The sequence below is a fragment of the Tenrec ecaudatus genome, chromosome 3, assembly GCF_050624435.1.
Source record: "Tenrec ecaudatus isolate mTenEca1 chromosome 3, mTenEca1.hap1, whole genome shotgun sequence".
In the NCBI taxonomy this organism is placed as follows: domain Eukaryota; kingdom Metazoa; phylum Chordata; class Mammalia; order Afrosoricida; family Tenrecidae; genus Tenrec; species Tenrec ecaudatus.
In genome coordinates, this window is record NC_134532.1 from 154,644,237 (window position 1) to 154,660,446 (window position 16,210).

Below are 16,210 nucleotides of genomic sequence, written 5' to 3' on the forward strand. Positions count from 1 at the left end.
ATGGTTGGTATCTAATTCAAACATTTTCTCTTTTCTGCTTCCCCTCTGCTTCAACAAGTATATCATTTTCTAGGACTGGTACCTCCTGACATCATGCCCAAGCATGTCAAAAGTATGTGAGATGAGATCTTATCATGCTTACTTCCAGGGGAACATTCTAACTGTACCTCTTCCAAGACAGATGAGTTTTTTTTCTCATGGTAGTCTGTCAATATTCTTCACCAGCTCTGTCATTCAAAAACACAAGGACTCCTATTTGATAATTCTTATACATTGTCCAGTTTTCACATGCACATGAGGCAACTGAAAATATGGATTGGGTAAGTCAGACTTTAAAACTCAAAGTTATAACTTTCTTCTCTGGCTCCTTAAAGAGAGAGTGTGTAGCAGATTTGCCAAATAGCTAATAGTTATGATAAGTGCTTATGTTTAGTATGTTTAAAGAAACAGAAGGTGAAATCAAAATTTAGCATCTCAAACACCAATCATTGCTAGCACATTGGTTCCAACTCATAGCAACCCTATATGAAGGGTAGAACTGCCCCCTGTGTGTTTCCAAATGTGTAACTCTTCGCAGGCTAGAAAGTCTCATCTTCTGATATGGTCTTTAGTTCTCTGATCCTTTCTACACCTCGTGGTCAGCCAAGCTGGTGTGCTTCTTCCATGTGGGCTTTGATGCTTCTCATCTAGATGACCTTTTGTTTATCTTCAAGCCTTTAAGACCCCAGACTCTATATCTATTGATAGCTGGGCACCGTCAGCTGTCTTCACCACATTTGCTTATGCACACATTTTTCTTCAGCAATCGTGTCAGGAAGGTGTGCATCCTGGAATGCCAATTTAATAGAACAAAGTGCTCTTGCATTGAGTAAGTGCTTGAGTGGAGGCCCAATGTCCATCTCCTGCCTTAATACTAAACCTGTAAATATATGCACATAGATTTGTCAAAAGATATAGCATCTGGGGTCTTAAAGGCTTGAAGGTAAACAAGTGGCCATATAGCTCAGAAGCAACAAAGCCCACATGGAAGAAATACACCAACCTGTGTGACCACAAGCTGTCAAAGGGATGAGGTATCAAGCATCAAGGAACAAAAAAATCATATCATTGAAAATGTGTGTGAGTGCAGAGTGGAGACTCAAAGCCCAATGGTAGTCATGTGAACACCCCTTACTGAAGGGTTTTGGGGAGGAGATGAACCAGGCAGGGTGCAGGGTAGCAACGATGAAACATATAACTCTCTTCTAGTTCTTAAATACTTCCTCCCCACCACTATCATGATCCCAGTTCTACCTTACAAGTCTGACTAGACCAGAGGATGTACAGTGGCATAGATAGCAACTGGAAACACAGGGAATCCAGGACAGATGACTCTTCCAGGACCAGTGGTGAGAGTGGCAATGCCTGGAGGGTGGAGAAAAGTGAGGTAGAAAGGGGGAACTGATTACAAGAATCTATGTATAGCCTCCTCCCTGAGGGAGGAACAGCAGAAAAGGTAGGGAGAGATGTTGGGTAGGGTAGTATATGACAAAATAATAATAATTTATGGATGATGAGGGGTTTATGAGGTAGGGGGTGTGGGGAGGGAGGGGGAAATGAGCAGCATATATTAAGGGCTCAAGTAGAAGGCAAATGTTTTGAGAATTATGATGGCAACAATTGTACATATGTTCTTGACACAATGGATGTATGTATGGATTGTGATAAGAATTGAATGAGCCCCCAATAAAATGATTCTTTAAAAGTCCAAAAAATATGTCACTAGCTCGGTTATATCAATGTCCAAATATATCTGTTGAATTACTAAAAGTGTAATTGCTAATTCTAAGAATACATACATTAATTGACAAACCACAAAAAAAAGCCTCATCTTTCTCCCTCAGAGTGGTCTGATGGTTGCAAATTATTGATCTCCTCTTTAGCAGCTCAGGGATCTCAAAGTTCACTGCCACCAAGTCAATTTTGAGTTGTAAAGACCCTGTGGGGCAGAATAGAACTACTAGTATGGGTTTATGAAGTTATAAATTTTTACAGGAACAGAAAGCTTTTATTCCTCCCCCTCCCCCTTCGTGGTAGCTAGTGGTTTTGAACTGCTGACCTTGAGGTTAGCAACACAACATGTACACCACCACAGCTCCTGAGAATATGAAATTGCTAAAATTAATAAAACAGATTGAAATCAAAAGTAAACATAAAACACACGAAAAAAATCAAAATTTTTAAATGAGAAAATCAATATATGACAAATAGCACGTCAATATTTAAAATTCTGACTACAGCAAATATTTAGTAAGTATACGTATCAGTGAGATGTAGCACACTGTTGATAGGCATGTAAAGAGATAAAACCCTAATGAACATAATTTGTCATTATACTTATATTTTGTGGACCCCAAATTTCACTTGTAGGTGTATATACTCCAGAGAAACTCTGACTAGTATGTGTTAGATTTTATCTATAATGTACATTATCCATAGCCATCAAACTAGAAAACAATCCAAACATGCATCTAGTGAAGGTGGAGGTTATTTTCATGCTTGTATGTTGGATATGCATTTGTATTAGCAAAGACTTTGCACAAATAAGATAAGCAAACACAAAATTAGAGATAAATAAGTGTATAACATGAATATCCTTTGGAGTAATCTGTGCTAATTGTGAGTCCTAGTGATTTCCTTTTTTATTGATTATTTTATTGAACTCTTAATGCAATGTGTAGGCTTACAATGGAATACTTTGCTAAGAATGATGTCTTTTTTCAGGGACTAGTTTCTCCCAGCAACATGCCCAAAATTTGTGAGATAAAGTCTTGCCATTCTAGTTTCTAAAGAGCATTCTGGCTGCACTTCTTAAAAGAAATATTTATCTATTCTTTTAACAGTACATGGTATTTTTCAATATTCTTCACCAGCACCATAATTACAATTCTTTTTCTTGGCTTATCCTTATTCAGTATTCAACTTTCACATGCATAGAAAGCATTCAAAACATCATAGCTTGGGTCAGGTATACTTTAGTCTTCGGAGTAACATACTTGTCTTTTAAAACTTTAATGAGGTCTTGTGCAGCATATTTGCCCAATGCAACACATCACTTGATCTCTCTTTTGTTTAAATTAAAGGATCATTTTACTGAGGGCTCTTATAACTCTTATTACAATCCATACTTCAATTGTATCAGGCATATTTGTATTTATGTTTCCATCATTCTTTTCTAGACATTGCCTTTCTATTGAGTCCTTAGTATTAGCTCCTCTTTTTTTCCCTTCCTCCCACTCCCACCCTCATGGACTCTTGATAGATTATAAATGATTATTGTTTGCATATTCACACCAACCGCTGTGTCCCATCCCCTATGGTTTCTGCTGTTCTTCCCCCTGGAGGGGTGTGTGGACATGTGTCGTTCATTGCAATTGGTTCCCCCTTCTTCCTCTTCTTTCCCGCTCTTCCCCCTAGCTTTCTGGTATCATTATCCCCATTCCTGTTCCTGGATTGCGTGTGTCATGAGCTTTTATCTCTTATCTATGCCTAGGTACATGCTCCAGTCTAGTCCAGAGTGAGAAGCAGCACTGGGGTCAGTCATGATAGTGAGGGATGAGGAAGAGTTAGGGAGTTAGAAGAGGGATAAAGGTGGCCACTGGGCATGCTCAGAAATTCGAGCTCCCAGCCAGGAAGGGATGGCACACCTAGGTGTGGGGTACACATGGATTGGCCCATCAGGGCCAGGTGAGTTTCATTCAGCCAATGGGGTTCATCACACCTTCCAATGTGGGGCCTTGAAAAAACCAGTTTTCGCTCTTAGGGGCCCTCTCAAGTGCTGCTACACAGCTCAGCACGGTTGTGCCTTGATTCCACGCAGCTGTGCCGTGGACACAAGCAGCTGGCTTGTGTCCCGTTTACTGTAATGCCTGAAACGGCTTCTATCCTTTATACAACTCATTTGGATCACAAACCAGGCTCCGGCATGAATTCCTTCTCATGGGAAGCCAAGGGCCGAGGCACTGCCCACCCAGGGAAACCTAACAGAAGCCTCAAGGAACCAGGGTAATATTGTGTGCTCCACCGTTGCTTTACTGCGCCCTGGTTGACTCATCCCTTCCCTGAGACCCCTTTGTGGGGGCATGTTCCACCATCTACAGATGGTCTTTGGGTTTCTGCTCAGCCCCCCCCCCTCATTCTCAACAATATGGTTTTGTTTGTTTGTTTGTTTGTTTGTTTGTTTGTTTGTTATGGATCTTCTGAATGATGCCTGTTGCCCCATCCCGCCAACACCTCGTGATCACACCTGCTTGTTTGCTTCTTCCATGTGGGCTGGTTGCTCCACGGCTGGATGGCACTTGTTTAACTTCAAGCCTTTAAGACTCCGGATGCTATATCTTTTAATAACCGGGCACTATCCACTTTCTTCACCAAATTTTCTTTTGCACCCATTTTGTCTTCAGCGGTTGTGCCAGGTTGGGGGTAGGGTTACAGTGAGCATCACAGAATACCAGTTTGTTAGAACAAAGTGTTCTTACATTGAGGGAGGGTATGAGCTGAGGCCCAAGGCCCATCCACAACCTCAGTGTATTGCCATATAAATATATGTACATAGGCCAATACCTCTATTTTTGTGCATTAATGTATTTACATTTGTACACACTTATGCTTATACTTCTATCCATAGCTTTGCTTCCTAGATCATTCCTCTGTTTCCTTTTGCCTTCCTTCTGCCCCACCTTCAAGTTTCCCCTACTTCCACCTCTTAGTACTTTGTCTCAGCTAGATTGCTGTTGCTCCCACACCCACAGGATCTCTACATCCTCCTTGTGGTTAATTTTAATTCCCTAGTTATTCCCCGTCTATGGCTTTGTTTGCTCACCACACCCTTACCACCCCACTCCTTCTCCCCACAAAGTACCTCTGGGGCTATTGGCCCTATTGCTTTCTCACCGAGCTTGCTTTCCATCCCTGTCTTATATAAATAGGCAAACCAACAGTGACATAGACCAAACAATAAGAAAACAAAAGATTGAAAAAAGAAAAAGTATACACAATTCCAGGTCTGTCTGCTGACCTTTATGACTCTCCCCCCACCCTCTCCCCCAGTCCTGAGGGATTTCCGGGAGCTTCCCCTCCTGGCCTGAAGTCTATTTGGGGGTCTCTTTAGGGACCTTGTGGGTTGGCTTTGCTCCAGTTGCTCATCTGTTATGCTCTTTCTTGGTTTGCCTCACTGCAGGGGGTCCAGACCACATTAGTTCCCTGCTGTGTGTCCCCATTATTGTCCTCTGTGGCAGAATGCTCCAGTAAGGGGACAACATGTCATAAGCTGCTGTCGGCCCTACAGTCCTCTCTGTGCTTTAGCAGCTCCATGCAGGGACATTGTCCCCCGAGTTTGGTGTGCAAATATGTGGTCCAGGCTTACTCTCCCTTTCTCTGTTTCCTTCTTGGTATGCTTCTGTGGGGCACAACATAGTGGCCCCTTTCTTCCACCTGATGGTTTAATGTTGTTTTCTGTTGCACATACTTCTAGGATGGGGGTCAGTTTGTCTCTGGTTCAGGTTGGCCCTGTAGCCCAGTCTTTTAGTGCATTCCTCCAAGTGGTTAAGTTGCCCTCCTAGTTGGGTGTACTGTGGTGGGGTCTGTATGCACACGCCCAATTCTGTGGAGGCACAACCAATACTCTCTCCCTGCTCCCTCCATGCCACCATCTCAGTCCCTCAACCCCCCCTTTTTTTCTCCCTCCCCCTTTCCCCTTCTTTGTGTTGGATTAACAATATACCTCCTTGGGTTTGGCAGGCCTCTACCTGACTGCCTGTACATCAACCTGTATATTATGAGATAAGTGGCTTTTCTTCTATACCTACTGTGCTGACTATGCATACCTCAGGGGACTCATGCTTTACTTGTCCTTTGGTGATTGGCTGAGCTCACTTAGTATCATTTTCTCCAGCTCTTCCCATGAAACGATGTGTTTCATGTGATCATATGTGCTTTTTAGTGATGCATAGTACTCCATTGTATGTATGTGCCAGAGTTTACAAATCCACTCATCTATAAATGGAAATTTAGGTTGTTTCCAACTCTTTGCAATTGTAAATTGTGGCACAATAAACATTGAAGCACAGGTGACTGGTCCTGTTTTATTTCTTACTTCTTCTGGGTATATGGCCAGTAGAGGGATAGCTGGATCTTAAGTTAGATCAATTTCCATTTTCTTTCAATATCGCCAGATCACTTTCCACAGAGGCTGTACATATCTACAAGACCACCAGTGAAGGAGAGTTCCTATCTGGCCATGTCTCCTCCAACATGTGTTGCTCTCTGATTTTCTGATTTGCGCTAACCTCAAGGTTGTTGGTATCTCATGGTTGCTTTCATTGGTATCTCATGGTTGCTTTCATTTGTATTTCTCTGATGGCTAATGATAAGGAGCACTTTTTCATATGTTTACTGGCCATATGGGTCTCCACCCTAGTGAAACTTCTTTTCAGCTCCTTTGCCCACTCCTCAGGGGGTTAATAGTTTTCCTCCTTTTGAAGGCCAGGATGGTATTGTTGACTTTAGTAATAAGCCCTTGTCGGTTGTGTCATTGCTAAACATACTCTCCCATTCTATGGGTTGCCTTGCTACCCTCTTGGTGAAGTCTTCTGATGCACACAGGTGTTTTATCCTTAGTAAATCCCACTTGTCAATTTCAGGTTCATCTGTGTGTGAGTGCCCTGCCCTCTTGCAGTTAGCCATTGTATCCCCTGGGCCAAAGTCTTTAGGTTTGGCCCAATTCCTTCGCTGATGGTCCTGATGGTTTGGGGTTTTGCTTCTATGTCTGTGATCCACCTTGAGATTGCTCTTGTGCATGGGGTGAGGTAAACATCTTGTTTCATTTTTCTACATGTGGATATCCATTGTTTCCTGCACCACTTGTTAATTAAAGATGGGATCTGCCTCCACCTGATGCTTGGAGACCCTTTTTAAAGATCAGTTGTCTATATACTGATGGCTTTATTTTTATTTTGGGGTTTTCTGTTCTTTTCCATTTGTATGCATAGCTGTCATTATGCCAGTACCATAACGCTGTTTTGGCCACTGGGTCTTGGTAGTAGGTGTTAAAATCAGGTAAAGCGAGGCTTCTGAATTTGTCCTTCTTGAAGAGTTCTCTGCGCGTTCTGGGTTTCTTCCCTCTACATATGAAATCAGTAGTCATTTTTGCCAATTCTTTGAAGAAGGTGGTTGGTATTTGAATCAGAATGGCGTTAAATTTATAAAGTGCCTTGGGTAAGACCGACATCTTTACTATGAGTCTTCCAATCAACGAGCATGGGATAGTCTTCCATTTGTGGAAGTCGCTTTTGGTTTCCTGAAGTAAAGTCTTATAGTTTTCTTGTTTAAGAATTTTGGGGTTTTTGGTTAAATATATTCCTAGATAATTCAATTTTTTTTCTCGGCTATTGTAAAGAATACTCCCTTCTTGATCTCCTCTTCCATGGATCCATCTGATGTATATAGCAAGCCAATAGACTTCTGTTTGTTCATCTTGTATTCTGTCACTCTTTCATATTCCTCTATCACTGTAAGTACTCCTGTTGGGGAGTTTGGGGGGATTTTCAATTCCAAAATCATGTTGTCTACAAATAGTGATAATTTCACCTCCTCCTCTCCATTTGCATACCTTTAATATTCTTCTGCAGTCTTTTTTTTTAAAAAACCATTTTATTAGGGGCTCATACAACTCTTGTCACAATCCATACATATACATACATCAATTGTATAAAGCATATCCGTACATTCTTAGCCCTAATCATTTTCAAAGCATTTGCTCTCAACTTAAGCCCTTTGCATTGGGTCCTCTTTTTTTTCCCCCTCCCTCTCCGCTCCCCCTTCCCTCATGAGCCCATGATAACTTATAGATTGTTATTTTTTTCATATCTTGCCCTATCCGGAGTCTCCCTTCCCCTCCTTCTCTGCCATCCATCTCCCAGGGAGGAGGTCACATGTGGATCCTTGTAATCAGTTCCCCCTTTCCAACGCACTCACCTTCCACTCTCCCAGCATCGCCCCTCACACACCAGGTCCTGAAGGTATTGTCCACCTGGATTCCCTGTGCCTCCAGCTCCCATATGCACCAGTGTACAACCTCTGCTCTATCCAGTCCTGCAAGGTAGAATTCGGATCATGGTAGTTGAGGGGAGGAAGCATCCAAGATCTGGGGGATAGCTGTGTTCTTCATCAGTACTACATCGCACCCTGACAGACCCATCTCCTCTCCTAAACCCCTCTATGAGGGAATCTCCAGTTGCCGACAAATGGGCTTTGGGTCTCCACTCTGCACTTCCCCCTTCATTCACTATATATATATATATATATATGTCATGATGCATTATACCTGGTCCCTTTGGCACCTCGTGATCACACTGGCTGGTGTGCTTCTTCCTTGTGGGCTTTATTGCTTCTGAGCTAGATGGCCGCTTGTTCACCTTCAAGACTTTAAGATCCCAGACACTATCTCTTTCGATAGCCGGGCACCATTAGCTTTCTTCGCCACATTTGCTTATGCACCCGTTTGTCTTCGGGGATCATATCATGGAGGTGTGCAGCCAATGATATGATTTTTCTGTTCTTCGATGCCTGATAACTGAACCCTTCAGGACCACGGAATCACACAGGCTGGTGTGTTCTTCGATGTGGGCTTTGTTGCTTCTGAGCTAGATGGCTTCTTGTTTATCTTCATGCCTTTAAGACCCCAGAAATTATCTCTTTTGATAGCCGGGCACCATCAGCTTTCTTCACCATATTTACTTGTTCACCCACTTTGTTCTTCAGCAGTTGTGTATGGAGGGTGAGCATCGTAGAGTGCCAATTTAATAAAAGGAAGTATCCATGCATTGAGGGAGTGCTTGAGTAGAGGCCCAAGGTCCTTCCACCACCTTAATATTATACCTATAAATATAGACACATAGATCTATTTCCCCATCCTCATATATATATTTGCATGTGCAGGTATAGACCTCTATAAATGCCCTTTGACTCCTAGCTCTTTCGTCCATCTCCCTTGACTTTCCTCCTGCCCTACTACCATGCTCTGTCCCCACCTGGGTTACAGCTATACCTCTTCTTTATGTAACCTTACCCTTGATCATTCCCTACCAGGCCTGCCACTCCCCCCTCACTACCAATTTGGATCCCATGTTGTTCCCTTGTCCCTGTGTTTGTTAACACCACTTCCTTACTCCCCTCCACATCCCCCTACCCCAAATTCCCCTGGAACTGTCGGTCCCGTTGTTTTTCCTCCAGATAATTCATCCAGTCTGTCTTATTTATACAGACTGTGGAGACAATGACATGCACGAAAACAAGACAGAGGAAAACAAAGCAGCAGTATACAACCAGACAACAAAACAACAAGAACAAACCACTGACAAAGAACAAAACAAAACACATCAAGAAAGAAGAGCTTGTAGTTACTTGAAGGATCGTTTGTTGGCCCTTAGGAGTGTTTTCTAATCCAGTCTGTTGGGGGACCACGCCCTGGCCCCAAAGTCCACGTTCAGCATTCCCTGGGGACCTTGCCACTCCATTCCCTTGCTGTTCCGCTGCACTCCCACAGTGCTTTGCCTCGGTGTGGTGGGATCAGGTCAGGTGCAATTCCCACACTGTGTCTCCAGTGCTGTCCCCTGTATCGCCCTTGGTCACTGAGGGGCATCCTTTCTCATAGTGGGGCCAGCCATATTGTTCTCTCTGTGGACTGGCTGCTCTAATCAGGAACATCATCCTCACGGCCTGGTGGGCCAGGCTGTGCTCCACCCACTCCTCCTCCCCCTTCATCTTCTCCTGTGTGCTCTGATCAGATATGTCCATCTCCGGGAGCTGCAGAATCAAAGTCGTCCTTTGAAACAAATTCTTTTCGGGAGAGGGCCAGGAATCCACTTAATTTTTGGTGCTGGGGCCCGCCTCCCAGACCTCTCCACTGGTTCCCTACTTCACGCCGTGATCTTGCATTCACACCTTGCGGCACTGGGTTGAAGTCTGCTCCCACTTTTCCCTGTGGAGATATAAACAATACCCTCCCCTTGGGTGGGTTAGTGCCCCATGCCCCCGCGCCCTTTTCTTCCTTATATTCATCCTTTTATTTTCCTTTCCCTACCTCCTCCACTGTTGTCTACCATGTGCATCCCTGGTTTTGATCTGGTCTCTGTCATACTACACAGTCTTCACCCCAAAAATGTTTGTATGCAGTAGCTTTTCCCCCTATGCCCCTTTTGCATTTTCTTTTTTTTTTAATACTTACCTCAGCAGGCTCATGTTGTACTTGTCCTTTTGTGCCTGACTTACTGTGCTTAGCATGATTTCCTCCAGTTCTTCCTATGCCGCTATGTGCCTCATACGTTCATCACTGCTTTTTAGTGTTGCATAGTACTCCATTGTATGTATATACCACAGTTTTTTAATCCAATCGTCAGTTGATGGAAATTTGGGTTGCTTTCAGCTTCTTGCAACTGTGAACTGTGCCGGAATGAACATTGGAGCACAGATATCTGGCCTTGTTTTGCTTCTTGCCTCTTCTGGGTATATGCCAAGTAGGGGGATTGCTGGGTCGTGTGGTAACTCTATTTCCATCTGTTTTAGGTATCGCCAGACTGATTTCCATAGTGGCTGTACGTACTTACAGGCCCACCAGCAGTGGATGAGAGTTCCTGTCTCCCCACAGCCCCTCCAACACTTGTTGCTTTCTGATTTTTGAATTGGGCTACCTTTGAGGGTGTCAGGTGGTACCTTAGTGTTGTTTTAATTTATATTTTTCTTATGGCTAAGGATTGGGAACATTTTCTCATATGTTTGTTGGCCATTCGGATTTCTGTCCCTGTGAAATTTCTGTTCAAGTCCTTTGCCCACCTCTCAAGTGGGCTATTAGTTTTTTTTTTCTTTTTGGAAGCTAGCAGAGTATTGTAGATTTTAGTAATAAGGCCTTTGTCTGATGTGTCATTGCTAAAGATGTTTTCCCAGTCTGTGGACTCTCTTATGACTCTCTTGGTGAATTCCTTCGATGTACACAAGTGTTTTATCTTCAGTATATCCCATTTGTCAATTTGTGCCTCCTCTGTGTTTGTGTCCTTCCCTATTTCTGATAGCCTGTGTATTCCCTGTGCCAAAGTTCTGAAATTGGTCCCAATTACCTCATTGATGGCCCCAATAGTCTGGGGTTTCACTTCAAGGTCTGTGATCCACCTTGAGTTTATTCTTGTGCATGGAATGAGATAAGGGTCTTGCTTCATTTTTCTGCATGTTGATATCCATTTTTATCCAGCACCACTTGTTAAAGAGGGCATCTGCTTCCCATTTGATATTTTTGGGGCTTTTATCAAAGATGAGCTGTCTGTATGCTGATGCTTTTATCTCTGGGTTTTCAATTCTTTTCCATTGGTCTGAGTATCTGTCATTGTACCAATGCCATGCAGTTTTGAGAACCGTGGCTGTATAGTATATCCCAAAGTCAGGTAAAGCAAGCCCTCCCACTGTGTCCTTCTTCTTGAGGAGTTCTCTGCTAATTCTGGGCTTCTTCCCTCTCCATATGAAATTGGTAATCAGTTTTTCCATTTCTTTGGAAAAAGATGATGGGAATTGTATTGGGATGGCATTAAACTTATATAGTGCTTTTGGCAGAACTGATATCTTAACCATATTAAGTCTTCCAATCCAAGAGCATGGGATATTCTTCCATTTGTTGAGGTTGCTCTTGGTTTCTTGTAATAGTGTTCTATAGTTTTCCCTGTATAGATCTTTTGTTTTTTCAGTCAGTTGTATCCTTAGATATTTCATTTTGTGTTTGGCTATTGTGAAGGGTACCACCTTTTTGATCTATTCTTCTGTGGTCTTATCAGTCTGTGTATAACAGTCCGATGGACTTTTGTTTGTTGATCTTGTATCCTGCCACTCTGCCAAACTCCTCTATTGCTTCCAGTGCTGCCCTTGTGGAACTTTTGGGATTTTCCATATATAAAATCATATCATCTGCAAATAATGATAATTTCACCTCTTCCTTCCCCAGATGAATACCTTTGATGTCACTTCTTTGCCTTATGCTGTTAGCTAAAACCTCCAGCATGATGTTAAATAGGAGTGGGATCAAGGGGCATCCTTGTCTGGTCCCCTTTTCAGTGGGATTGTTTTCATCTTTTCTCCATTGACTATAATGCTGAGTGTTAACTTGAGGAATTTTCATTCCATTCCTATTTTCATAAGCATCTTATTTAAGAATGAGTGTTGGATGTTGTCAAATGCTTTTTCTGTGTCTACTAATATTACTATGTGGTTCTTATACTTTTTCTTATCAAAATGGTGTATAATATTGATGAATTTGGGGATGTTAAATCATCCCTGAATCCCTGGGATGAATCCTACCCGATCATGTTGGATGATATGTTTTATATACTTTTGTATTCTATTGGCCAATATCTTGTTAAGAATTTTTGCATCTAAGTTCATTAGAGATATGAGTGTATAGTTCTCTATTCCTATGGAATCCTTCTTCTGTTTGGGTATCAAATTTATATTGGCTTTGTAGAATGAGTTTGGGAGTTTGCCATGCTTTTCTACACTCTGGAATAATATGTGGTGGATCAGTGTCAACTCTCCCCTGAATGCTTGGTAGAATTTCCCTGGGAAGCTGCCTGGCCCTGGAGCTTTTTTTTTGTTTTTTTTTTTTTTTAGCTTCTTGATAACTATATCTATTTCTTCTTTTGCTATGGGTTTCTTTTTGCTATCTGGGATAATCTAGGATGGGATTATTTTCTAAGTATTTTCCCATGCCTTCCACGTTTTTTTAATTCATTAGAATATACACATTCTCTCAATGCACTAAAAGGTTGAAGAAGGGTGAAGAGATGATGGGGAAGGAGAAGGCAAAAGGATACAGAGGCAAGCTCTAGGAAGCAAAGGTGTAGATAGGGAGAGGTGTGTACTTACGTAAATACATTAATCCATAACATAGTGATATTGGCCTGTGTGTACATTTATAAGGTGATACACTGAGAGTGCAGACGGGCCTTGGGCCTTGGGTCTCTCTTCTTTTTCATATATGCATTTATTGATATCAAGCTTCCTCTAATAACTGCTTTTGCAGTATCCCATAAGTTTTGATGTGCCGTATTTTCATTTTAAATGATAGTCTTCTATAATTGGAACATTCTGTTGGGTCACCTTTCTTTCGTATGGGCACAAATATGGATCTCTTCCTGATGGCCAGGTAGCTGTCTTCCATATTTCTTATGTCTTCCATATTTCTTATTGCTGAGTGCTTCTAGTGCTTCATCAGCTTGTTGAAACATATCAGTTGATATTTCATCAATTCCTGGACCCTTGATTTTTTCTAGGAGCCCTAGTGGCATAGAGGTTATAAGATGGGCTGGGATCCATGAGATTTTTCAGTTTGAAACCAGCAACCACTACTCAAAAGAAAGTGGTGACTTTCTACTCCCGTGAAGAGTAACAGTCTCAGAAACTGCCAAGGGAAGTTCTACCTTGTCTTATAGCATCAGTATGGGTCGGCTTCGACTCAATGGCATTGTGTGTGTATGTCTGTGGTTTATTTTTGCTTCAGTGCATCTTGGATTTCTTTCTTCTACATCATTGGTTCTAGCTCATATGTTATAGCTTGAAATGGTGGAATATCAATTAGTTCCTTTTTGGCACAGTGGCTGTCTTCTTTCCATCTTCTTTCGATGCTTGCTGTATCATTCAGTATTTTCCCCTTAGAATCTTTCAATACTGCAACTCAAGGCTTAAAATTTATTCTTCAGTTCTTTCTGTTTCAGATATGCTGAGCATGTCTTTCCATTGTGGTTATCTTCCTCTAGGCCTGTGCATATTTAATTATAGTGTTTTGCTTTATCTTCTCAATCTGCCCTTTGAAATTTTCTATTCAAATAGCATTTCTGCAATGAATACAACAATATATATATATATGGAACATAGTAGCTAATTAATATTCAAACAGCAAAGATATCTAGTCATACATAAAAGATAGCAAACCTTTTGAATTTGAAAAGAAATGATCCTCAAAGAAAAAGCGAAAACCTCAACAAAACATAAAAGAGGAAAATTGCATAAGTATGTGAAGCAGTACAATTTTTTAAAAGCATAGAAATATTGACAAAGAAATATATAAACAAAAATTAATGCAGCATAAAAATAATTGTGAACATTGAAACCTAAACCAGCATGAAAATATAACAAAATTAGGCAATAAAACCATATTTATCAATAAGAACATTGAAGGTAAATGGATTAAACTCACCAATTAAAAGACAAATACTAACAGAATACAAAAGAAATCTTGTGCCTTTAATGTGTTGCTTATAAAAACATATACCTTAGGTTTAAAAACAAGCATAGAATAAAAATCAAAAGATAGAAAAAATCAAGCTAATAAAAGCCAAAAGAAAGCATAAATAGCAACGTTAATCTCTAACAAAGTAGCTATTAAAGTAAAAGACATGAGAGACAAAGAAGAAAATCATCATGAAATTGTCACTTGAACAAGAAAGTATAACCATAATTAACATATATTATGCATTATATTGCAATATTGCATATAATATATACACAGATATATATTATTTATCACAAATAAATAATATATATAGTTGATGCACCAAATTAAAGACCTTCAAAATACATTAATCCAATTTTCATAGAATTGATCCGACAACAAGACCACAGTATAATGATAATAGGAGACTTCAGCACATTACTTTGAGCAAAGATAAAAAACTGTAAAGAAAATTAACAAAGATACGGATGAACTAAACAGCATAATTCATCAACTTGACCTCTTAGACATATGCATAATGCTTCACCCGACTAAAGCACAATACATATTTTTTTCTCGTGCATATGAGATGGACTGAAGAATAGATCACATGTTAGGCTATAAAGAAAGCATCAAAAAATTAAACATAGAGATGCCAAAAACCACTTTTTCAGATCACATTGCTGTAAAATTAAAACAGGACCCTGCAAAAGTCAAATGCATGAAAACTGAACAACACTTTGCATAAAAACTACTGGTTAATTGAAAAATAAAGAACACAATAAGGAGATCCTTGAAACAAATGAAAGCAAGAATACAGCATGTCAAAATCTCTGGGACACGGCAAAATCAAGAGTCAGAGGGCAGTTCATAGTAAAGGTCATCTATTTGAAATGGCTAGTATCTCATTCAATGCAAAGAAATTGAATGCATTCCTCTTTTGATCAGGAAGCAGAGTTACTTTTATTACCATTTTTATTTAATATAGTCCTGGATATCTTAGAACTATAAGACATCAAAAAGATATTAAAGGCATTCACACTAGTACAGGAGAAACAAAACTGTTTATTCCCAGGTGATATAATACATTACATATAACCCCAAAGATTCCTTAAAAATGTAGTAAAAAGTCACTGTTGCCAAAAACACTTTATAAACAGTGCAATTCTGATCCAAATCCCAGCACAATTCTTCAAAGAAATGGAAAAACTAAACACCTATTATATATAAAAGGAAATAAACCCAGAAAAATAAAATACTATTTTTAAAAAGAGAGGAGCCTTTCACTCCCAGATGTTAAACCTACTATGTAGCCACAGTAATTAAAACAGCTGGAAATTGTACAATAACTATGATGGCCAATAGATTAAAATTGAGACCTCAGAAATACAGCCAAATTACCTACAGTTATCTGATGTTTGATAAAAGACTACAGTACACTAAGTGGGAATGAGATAATTTTTTCAATAAATAGTGCTTGAAAAATTGCATTTTCCCCTGCAAAGGAGTTAAACAAGACCCATATCTCACACCATGAATTAAAATATACTCAAGATAGATTAAAGAGCTAAATATAAACCCTAGAACCAAAAAGACCATTAATGAAAAAGTAAATAGGAACAAACTTAAGGGCCCTGATACCAGGCATAAATACACAGTGTAGCTTAATGAAATGTCCTTTTGGACCATGAATGCAATACCAGCTCTCCTGAATCTGTCATTCTGGACATAGTAAACCATGACTGCTTGATTCCAAATGGCCAAGAACTGCTCATTTTAGCTCACTGATCTCTAGGATATTGAACTTTATGTGTTCCATCTCATATTTGACCCCCTCCAGTTTTCCTAGATTCATACTTTGTACATTTTAAGTTCCAATTACTAATAGATGCTTGTTGCTGTTTCTTCCCATTTTGAATAGTACCC

The 16,210-nt window shown here is 40.5% G+C and overlaps 1 protein-coding gene across 2 annotated transcripts in view; it reads left to right on the forward strand.

Annotated features, from left to right (window-relative positions):
* The window catches only part of SULT1E1 (sulfotransferase family 1E member 1), a 75,897-nt gene that overhangs the window by 55,845 nt on the left and 3,842 nt on the right, over positions 1-16,210 (forward strand). The window lies entirely within an intron of this gene.